The following is a 10,672-nucleotide window of genomic DNA, read 5'->3' as shown; positions in this document are numbered from 1 at the left end:
TAAATGATTTTTGGGTGAGATGTTTTGTTTTCAGTGCTGTTTAATCTATAGTAACTTAGGTGGGGCTGTGGCTAGGACTGGGAAGCGAGTAGGCCCTGGAATTAGATCAGCCCAATCACCTGGGGCAGATACTGTGGAGGAGTTCAGTCCAATAGACAGAACACTTGGTACTCAGTGGGCATGGCTGACCAGCCATGGGACTGTCCCAGTAGGCAAGCAGCCCAAGGTCGGGAACAGCTTAGAAGGAAACACACAGTCCAAGAGTGTGTCCGTGTGCCAGGCCCTGTTCTTGGCAATCCATGAGGAGTAACAGCTTTCCTCCTCACAGCCAACCTTGTGAGACAGGTAGTATTGCTTCCATTTACAAATAAGAAAGTAGAATCAGCGTGAAGCTGTGACATTCTCAGGTCACCCAGCTGGTAAATGGTACCAGGACTCTATCCCAGGCTAGCTCACTGGAGATTACATGCTCTTCACAACTTCCCTCTACTGTTTCTCTGCAGTGGGGTCCTAAGGGTAGACAGGCTAAAACTGAGGAGCCCAGCAGTCCACTGGCAAAGTCAGCAAGCCAGCATGGGGTCAGTTAGGGTTTCCGGGCGGGAATTCCTGCCCGTTCTCATGAATTTTTTTCTCTTTCTCGTTCCCGAATCCCAAGAAAAGTTGGTCGGGAAATTGGGAAAATCGGCTCCTTGAACCCAGGTGGTTGGTAGTATCGGTCATCACTTTGTGGAAACGATTCATCACGGGGAAGAGAAAACAGTTTGTATCTCAGGATTCGGGAAGGGGAAAGTGAAAAGAATTCCTGAGAACAGGCGGGGATTCCCACCCAGGAAACCCTAGGGTCAGTCAAAGCAGGTGGGAGGCAGCTGGGGTCTAGAACGCATAGCCTGAAGTGGCTGGGCATTGAGTTGATGATGTGGCCCGGGAGTCACAGAAGGCAAGAAGGCAATGACCAAAATCAGGTAAGAAAGTTTCCTGGCTCAAGGGCTGGTACACTAAAATTAATAGTGCTGGGTCTCAGGATATTGTGAAGGACCTCTGAGATTCTCTCTCCAGGCTTGGTGTTGGCCAAGTCCTAGGACGAGGCCGAATATCATTCTTAGAATGTTATCATGGTAACTACCTGAGTAAGTGAACGGGAGAAAGCAGAAACCGTCCAGCCTGATCTAATGCACAGGCCCGCTTGATTTCCTTATGGTGACTACTTTCCTTTAGGCCCATCCTTTTATTTCAGGCCATATAGTTGGAGCTGGTGTTTATTTCCAAAGTTGTGGTTTTATGATAGGAAAAAGTTCTCTGGAGAAAAATTCTGGAGTTCATTAAACAAAAGAGAAGAAGAGAATGACGAAGGGAAGTAAAGAGATAATTATAGGAGCATGACGTTTCCTTTCCTGTAGCAAAAAACCTAAAATAATTACATCTCTCCTGTTTGGAACATTTTTATTTTCCACACTTTATTCATGTTTATGGAAAACAATGAGTGAGGAGAGTACATTCTTAGGGTAAACTCTTCCAGGAAATGCATGGCTGTACCCACATAACTTTCAGGTCACTGAGGGAATTGGTTAGACTAAAATTTATTTACAGTGGAAGATTGACCAGAAGTCCCTTCTATCCTCCTTTGCTTTTTAAGCACTTTGTATTTATGGTTTTTATTTGGACAAATCAATTTGTCTCCCTCTGAGTGTAACTGGAGAAACTTAGGAATGCCAGTCCAAGGTTGTTCAGTACAAGCCCAGATTGGGAAACTCCTCCTTTTTATTTGTTGGAGGAATTTTTGTGAAATAGGAAAGGCAATGGTGGCCAATATTTTGAGCAGGCAGCCTTTGTAGGCAGCAGACCTTCCATAAATCGGTCTTTTTCCTTCAAGTGGCCAATGCCTTAATTCTCTCCTAACAACCATTAATCAAACCAGCTCGGAAACTGCGTAACATGTTCGACTTCTGAGGCGTGTTCGAAAACCGAAGCATTTACTGCCGGTGCTCATAAACTGAAATGTTCGTCAACTGGAGACGTTCAAAAGCCGAGGTACTACAGTATAGTCACATTCTGAGGTACTGAGGGTTAGACTTCAACATATGAATTGGGATGGGGGCACAATTCAACCGATAAAAAGGGGTGAATTTGAAGGGATTTCTGCAACCAACAGTAACTTTGTTCTTTCTTCACACAGAGGGGGGCAGCTCTTGATTACAGAGCATAGATTATAGAAATCTAGTAGTCAGTATAAATCAATCAAGAAGGGGCCCTCAGGACCATTTTTAATTCATTGGTCCTCCAACTCAGCTGCCCATTAAAATCACCAGGAAGTTTTTAGAAACACTGATGCCTGGACGCCTACCGTGTGAGATCCAGATTCAATTGATGTGAGGTAGGAACTGGAATAGAGTCATGTTTAAAAACTTCTCAGAAGATTTTAATGTACAGCCAGGAGTCATAACCACCGATGTAACCCACATCCAGATGTTATAGATAAAGAAGTAATAGCCAGCTAGGTTGATGACTTATCCAAGATCAGAAAATACGTGTGGACGAGCACGCAGGGTTCCTGATTAACATCCTGTGACTCTTCTGCCAGTACATTTCTTTCCATTCCCTAAATGCCGATACTCCATCAAGGCTTCTGTGGCAGGTTTTATAGATTCCCTGCCCAGCACTCCTAACTCCAGCTCCTGGGAGTGTTGGTGCTCTGGACCAGCCCTGATGCAGAGACCGGATGATAGAGTATAAAGATGGGATAACTCTGAAGGGCTCTGCCAGCTCCAGAACCTCCTGTAGTGACTGTATAGCAGTTCATCTCCTCCCTCTGCCAAATCCTACTTCTTCCACTGGCTCACAGCTGTGGCTCCCAAGGACATCCCAATAAGCCTCCTGTTTGCTGATCTTCATGTCAGGGTCTGCTTTCTGGGGAACCCAATCTATGATACATCCTCCCTGTGCTCATAGTTCTTGCAGCAGTACTTACTGAATGCTCACCATGTTGGGCTCTGGGCTAAGTACCTGGAATATAAAGAGGAATCAGACCCACTTCCTACTCAAGCTGTGTGCCATTCACCAGAGGTGCTGGTGGTCAACAACTGACTCCAATGTCCTGTCTGAGCTGTAATAGCAGGATGATAAAAATGGTGCCAGAGAACCCAAGAAAGGGGTGCTGATGCTCTGACTGGGGAAGCCATCCCAGGCCACTCTGGCCTATACTTCCTGATCCTTCTGATTCTTCTGAGCAGTCTGTCTGGGGGACTGAGCACCTTCTCGAAGAAGTGGGTCCTCTGGCTCTTCTAGACACTCTTTATGACACATTGGATAGGTGGTAAAAGGGAAGCTTGTTAGTGGAGGAGAGGCAGCAAAGAGAAAGGTGCAAGAACTAGGATAGATAGATGTAGTGTGAGGGTTCGGTTTTGGTCTCCATCTGTTACTCATTATTCCTTCCCAGGAGGTCATTTCCCTGCACCATCACCAAGTTTAGGCCCCCCAGGGCTCTTTTACTCAGCCCTTCCCTCAAAGAGGCTCTAGAATCAGGCACTGACCTGTTAGAGGAAATAATATCGGAGTCAGTGTGTCATCTTCAAAGGCAGACTTGCCCTCTGTGTTTTATCCTCAATGATGGAAGAGAAAATGGGCATCAACCAGCAGGTGGGCAAAGTTTAGGAACATCCAAGTGGTCTCCTGGGTACTTGTGAAACTGGACCCATGCAGACAGATGGTCATGTAGCCTTGTGTCTCCAGAGATGGTTATGGAGCGCAACCAGGACGAGTCCTGTGACAACCATCCTTCTGTGTGCAGTGGCTGAAAAGAGGACTAGATAGAGTACCAGTACTTAGGAAGAGTGGTATAACTCCCCTAACTTCAGACAGTCTCATGCCTCCTACAGCGTATCCATGGTGAACTGAACCCTGAACTGGGCCAGACAGAAGGCCTTGGTAAAACAGAAGCGAAGGTCCCAGCCTCGGAGCAGCCTATAGCTTAAGTGGGTTGACAGGCACACCATCACCACGTGTCTCAAGTTTGGTAGAAGACAAATAGCCCTGCACCCTTGGGGAGCTCGAGGCCTCTTGGCCTAATTTGAAAGATGTGGTGTCTGCCACAGTCCAGTATTCAGGACATACATGCATATTTAAAAGGCCCAAGAAGAGACAAAATAAGACATTAACACAATGCAAATGGTTACGGCTGACTAGCTAGAGCCATGGGACTGGACAGAGAGTCAGGGCCAAGAGCAGGATGTCCCAAATATGTGGGGTCAGCCCATCAGCCGCCATTCAGATCAGATGGCAGTGGTGGTAGGAGGCGCTCTAGGTAAATGGCAGCACCAGGTACATTGTAGATACTAGTTGGCAGGAAACTCAGTGTTGTTTCTTATCCAAGGAAGAAGGCCAGGCTGAAAGTGAATACTGCACAATTGTGAGCACATATATGTGAAAGCATAAACATTATCAAGGGGGCATGTCTGAGGGCCCTCTTCTAACATCTGACTTGAGTGGTTTGTATGCACAAGTTCATGATTTGCGAACATGATTGTGTGTGTGTAATGTGTACACATTTGCTTGTGTGTATGCACATACTGTGCGGGTGTCCTTTGTACTGGATCGAGGTTAAAAATGCCAATACAGAAATCATCCAATTCATTCATTTTTCTTTCAGGAAGCTTCCCCTCTTAATCAGGCTGCCATCTCCCTGGTCCTGTCTCGCAGGCTTCCCTGTGGGAACAGGTTCTTCTCCTAAGGAGCCAGATCTCAGGCCCAGATCTAGACTCTTTCTTGCATTCAGGCATAGAGATGAGAAGCTTTTCCACCAGCTGACAAGTGTTAGAGAACACTGCAGATGGAGTGTGATTTGCCTAAGCTGGGACCCAGATTCTTTGGGTAGAATATAAATTTCCTACTAAATAAGCAGAGTCTGGAGGAGCTGAGACTATTGAGCCAATTTTTAGAAACAGGTAGGGAGGAAAGTTGGAAAGACAAGGCACCTTTGCTTACAGGAAACCACCTTAACTGGGGGCAGAGAAGGGTTTACAAAACATGGGCTGGAAAGAGTGCAGCTAATTTCCTGCATTCTTGGGTGTAAGACTTCCCATGGCATCCCTTCCATAAGCAGACAGCAGTTAAAGGAGGGGTTTGATCCAAGGCAGCTGATGGTCTGGTTGCACAGTGGACAAAGGGACCTGGGTCCACCCTCTAGGCAGCCCGGTTTTTATGGGGTTGGGGAGGGAGGAAGCAATAGCCCTGGATGCTCAGGTCTGACTCCCAGGACATTTAATAAGGTGTCTGAAGCTCAGGTGAGACAGTGGACTGTGGGAGACACAGTCAGCCTTGGCTTTCTCCTGCCTCCACACAGCCCTTTGCTTGGACCTTCCCTGGTGGCCCCAAACACACGGGCAGTGATCCTAGATCCTGATCCTCTCCCAGTCTGTCACTACTGATCCGGCCCAGCCCCATTTCAGGTTTTCACTCACACTTTTACCTCCATCTGGAATGCCCTTCACTGCTCTATAGTGGTCTAAATTCTACCCAGTCTCAGTACCACTTACTCCAGGAAGCTTTTCATGATTATGTTAGGACATAGCACTCTGATTCAGTACCTTTCCAAGTTTCCACCTGGTTCACTGCCCACATTTCACTCATCGGTGCCGGCTCTTCTGACTTACCTGAGTGTTGGAATGCTTGGGACGTCATCCTGAGACCTCTTTTCTTCCTTAATTACATTATCAGTTTTCAGGGACATTTATTCTCCTGCATGACTAATCTTTTGTTAAATATCTCACAATTTTCAAAGGCTGGCCTCTTCTATGATCTTTAGGCTCAGCGGTCTTCTCATCTCCACTTGCATGTTTAATAGGAATCTCAGACTTCAAACAGCCAGAAAGGAAGCTCTTGACTTCCTCCATTAACCTCCCTTTTCCCAGTCTCAGTAAATGGCACCACTATGCATCTAGTTGCTGAAGCTAAGCAGAGGCCCAATCCTAATTTAGCTTGCTCCTTTATTCCCTGGATATCTTTCCGGAAGCCTCATCCTGATTTAGCTTGCTCATTCATTCCCTGGGTTCTTTCACTGGCAAATACTACTGGCTTTGCTTAAAATCATTTTCTATATCTTGGTGAATTTTTCTCTCCACCCAGGACAGCTCACAACCTTCACAATGGGGATTATTGCAACAGCCTTCTCCTAACTCACCTCCTGGCTTCCACTTCTTCCTTAAATCCATTCTTCACAGAGCCAATGACACTTTTAGAACATAAACCAAACCATGCACTCCTCTGCCCAAACCCTCCAATGTCTTGCTTTCACATTGAGACAAAGATTCAAGCTGCTTAGCCTGGCCTGAAAGGCCATCACCTAGCTGGGCTTCATGGGGTCTGTTCTCGCCCAGCTCTTCCATGTTATCTGATTTCCCTCTCTTCTCACTCATCACACTCTCCCTCTGCTGGCAGTTCCTTCTCAGAAGCCCCAAGGTTGTCTTTAGCCCAGGTCCTTGGCACTGGTGGTTTCTTCTGCCTGGATGCTCTTCTCCTCTGTCTTCACGAGGCTGATTCCATCCTGTCAGGCAGGTCTCAGGTTAAATGTCACCTCCTCTAAGAGGCCTCCCCTGAAACCTGGTTTCAAGAAGCTGCTCAGTTGCCCTCTATCATACACCCTGTGTTATTTTCTGCGTGGCATTCATCACAATTTGACACTATTTTACTTGTTTATTTGGTTTAGTTTGTGTTCTCTAGCTCCCCTCAGTAGGGCGTAGGCTCCACAAGGACAGAAAGCCTGTCTCACCCACCTGCCCTGCACTATACCCCAGTTCCCAGAGCCATGCCTGGCACAGAATAGTCATCCGGAGAATATTTAGTTAATGACCGAATAAATGAATGCACCCCAAAGAGATACTGTTGGGTTTGAAATCCTTTGCTTTCCTTCTTTGAGAATGAGTTCTAGCTGAAAGTGATTTTTATGGTAAAGGATTCAATGTACATATTTTACCCAAATGGCATTCATTGAAGCTCCTGACCTTTCCTTAAGATTTGGGCATGGCTATTACTATTAATTATTTATTTGCTATTGAAGAGCTGGACCATATTTGGTCTCTATGTTTCCGGTGATGGTCTCTATGTTTCCGGTATTTGGAGCTTTGGGTCCAGCACGCCCTGCAGCCTCAGTGGCTTGGCAAAGAGGAAGTACTGTACTGGAGAAGGAGAGCTGAGGCGGAACTCCAGGCTGGGGACCACCAGGCTGGCTTTGACACCGACGAGGGAAAGCCCATGGGGAAAGTCACAGATCCAACTCTTGTTTTCTGGCTTATAAGATGAGCTGAATCATTGCAGCCCTTCTGGCCTTATGAGGGTATTGAAAGACGATGGAGACAGCAAACACGTATACTTAAAGGGGAGGTGGCTGTCACTCCTAATTAATTTTTTCACTCATTCATCCATCCAATATTTTGGAATAGAGCCCTGGACTAGCTACTGTGTGACTGAAAGGATATGGGATGTGCATTGTCCACCCCCCCTCACACATCTGGTGGGACTGAGGTGCACAGATGATGGGGGCTGGAAAGGACAACATATAGCAGCATGCTGTGGGATTCAAAAGTAGGCCTGCAGTCTCGGTGAGGAGGCTCCTGAGACTCAGCAAGATGGCATTTTGATGAAGTCAGACCTTACCAAAACCAGTCCTCAGGGGTCTGCAGAGTGCCCAATCCAGGGACCAGCACAGCTCCAACAGGCCCCAGAGAGTGAGGTGATGGCCAAGGCCATCCAAAGACTCTTTTAGTCCCTTCAATGGAAAAGCTTAAATTAGCCTGACCAGTAAGTCCTGAGGCTCTGGGACAAATATTCCTCCTCTTATAAAGACTTTAAAATTCACAGGAGAAAAAAAAAATACGGCTATTTATTTCTTTATATTTGCTTGATTCGTTTGAGCTTCTTCTGCCTTGCCTAAGTGGGAATTCAGTCTCGTCTTCCCTGGGGGTGGGGAGGCGGGGAGCAGGCTGGAATCAAGCCCTGTGAGTGTCACAGGGTTCCTTGGGTCTAAGCTTGCCTAGAGCTACTATTTCCAGTCGGCACAATCTTTTGCTCCAATTAGCACCGTCTGCCACAGCACAGTTCCTTCTGCCCTTGTTTCCTTGGTTAAAGCTCCCCTGGCTTGGGGCAGACAAGAGCCCTGAGCCCAGGACCCTTCAGGGGATTGCTGCTGGTGGCTCCTCAGTTCTATCTTCATGCAATGCCCACAGAAAGGGAAGACACCCCCAAATCCCTTCATTATTATATCAGAAGGGCCCAAGACAGAGTCTGCTGCTCAGGAGGAGAGGTCCGAATACAGCAAGTTTCTCTCATTTTTCAGGCGAGAAGGAGCCTATTGCGGGTACCTGGTGATGGAGACTGTCCATGCAGGCCCCAAGTGGATAAGTAGCCAAGGTCAGTGCACAGTCACCCAGGAACTTAGGGAGCCCCCAAGGGCTCCTTGGTGTAGTCAGGGAACTTCATCTTGGTTCATTTAATTTTGAGGGGATGGGTCTCTGGCTAAATGAAAGAAATGAAGATTTTCTCAAAGGGTCTTAGGAGAAGTTACCTATTTCTTAAAAGAAGAGATAAAGACGGAAACCTTGGTTTTGCAAGGTTGGTCTGTGTATTGGCAGCCAGCGGTGCTGCATGCAGTAAGTGGGAAGGCTAGTGGACAACTGTTTTCTGTTCTTTTAGACCGCACTTTAGAAAACGAGCCTAGGTGTAACTGAGACACTCCAACACTCAGGCAAGCAGGGTCAAGCAAGCGATGACCTTGAGGGTTGGAATTGACAGCTCAGGTCTTGAGGCAGTCATGTATATGGGATGGCAACACTCAGCACACCAACTCAGGGGAAAAAAAGGAAACATCCAAATTGCTTGGGCTTCATCTCCAGTCTATAGTCTCTGTGAACCTGTGTCTGGCTGCTCCAGGAAGGAAAGAACAAAAAGGAGGAGTTAACATACCAGCATGAGTGTCTAGCATGTCAAGTGCTTTTTCAGTTGTTTTTTATACATTATTTTATTTATTCCTGAGAGCAACCTCTAAAGAAGGTATTTTTATCTCCTTTTCAAAGAAGCTCATGGAGGTGATGTAGCTTATCTCATGTCATCCTGCTAGAAGGGGGCAGAGCTGGGATTTGAATTCGTGGCCCTTAGACTTCCATTCCTTTCCATGCTACTGAGATCCCACCCCTCTGTGAACACTATCGCCAGTAGAGCATGGACCACAAGCCATGCATACATTGGTTTTCATCATTTTAAATATTTCTTGCATGTCCTCTGATGCGATTATAATAATTCCTAGTACAAAAGAGATGAGATACTATAGTTTCAAGTTCTCTAAGCTTGGATTCAGCAAATCTGAGTTCTAGACTTAGTTCTTTTTCTCTTAGGGCCTCAGTTACCTTATTTGGAAAACAAAGTAGTTGGCATAGATGTGGCCTAAACCTTTCTTAGTTACATTAGGCTGTGACCTTAAGAAGGACTTTGTCTTACTTAGGAGTTTCCTTAGGGTCTCGTAAGGTGGGCATCGACTAAGACACTAAGTCCTTCATATAGTTGGTGTTGTTGTTTCATTGTGATTATTTACCAATAAATGATAAACCACTAATACCCAAAATGCAAATTGACACATAGTTGTTAATATTCCCTGAGCTCTTATTAGGTGTCGGGCACTCTTTTATAAGAATGAGATGGACAGTGGGATAACCAGTGTACACAGTGACTTACTAATTTAACCTCTGTGGCAGAAAGGGAGCCAATGGACCCTGCGACCCCGCTGAAAACCACCATAAACACATTATAGTCAATATCAATTTTCCAATGTATTGTTGATTCTAAAAGGCATTAATTTAAAACAAACAATGGTTTTCTTCGGTAATTTCCATGCTGTGGATAAAACTGTCATTTTTGCTGACCTGCCTGTTGTCATATATTGACTTGCCTATAGAATAAAAAAATTTGTTTTATGAGTGTCTGTATTTAACTGAATTGGGAGAAGGGGATAGGGAATTATAAAGGACAGAAATGTTAATAATTGTATCTCCCTCTGCATACTGTCACTCTACCCAAACTCCATATAAAACTCCTGCACCTATGGCTCATAATTTCTCTCCAATTATGTGCTGTAAATTTCTCCCCTCATTTTGTCAACACACACACACACACACACACACACACACACACACACACATTAATTTCATTCATCTGTGGTTTTTCTTTCTTTTTTTTTTGGCATTGCAAAAGCCTGGCCATGCTGTCATGACTTAGGACTTGTCTGGAGGCATTCATTCATTTATCAAATATGTGCAAGGAACTTGGGTGTGAATGTGAAAAGTCGAGGTCAAGGTTCAGATGGTAAACTGGGGAAGGGACGGACACTGGGATTATCCCCATCTCCTGCTGGGTGGGATGGGCCCCAGGGGCAGGTCTTGCGCCATTAAGATGAGTGGCCAGGAAGTCCACCCTGCCCATGTCCCCACGGATGGAAATTTGTAGCTCACCACATGCTTTCTTCAGCTCTCCTCTTTTCGTTTTGCCTTTCCCCCTGGCAATCCCATCTAGTTGTCATCATTGTACTGAAAACTCCTAAACATATGCTCCAATCATTTATATATATATTCTATCTTAGTTGTCTTTTTCAGTTTAGACTGGGTGTCCTGACTTGCAGGCACCTCAAACTCAACTT

The sequence above is a fragment of the Rhinolophus sinicus genome, linkage group LG09 (genome assembly GCF_036562045.2).
Source record: "Rhinolophus sinicus isolate RSC01 linkage group LG09, ASM3656204v1, whole genome shotgun sequence".
Classification (NCBI taxonomy): Eukaryota; Metazoa; Chordata; class Mammalia; order Chiroptera; family Rhinolophidae; genus Rhinolophus; species Rhinolophus sinicus.
Note: the sequence above shows the minus strand (reverse complement) of the source record.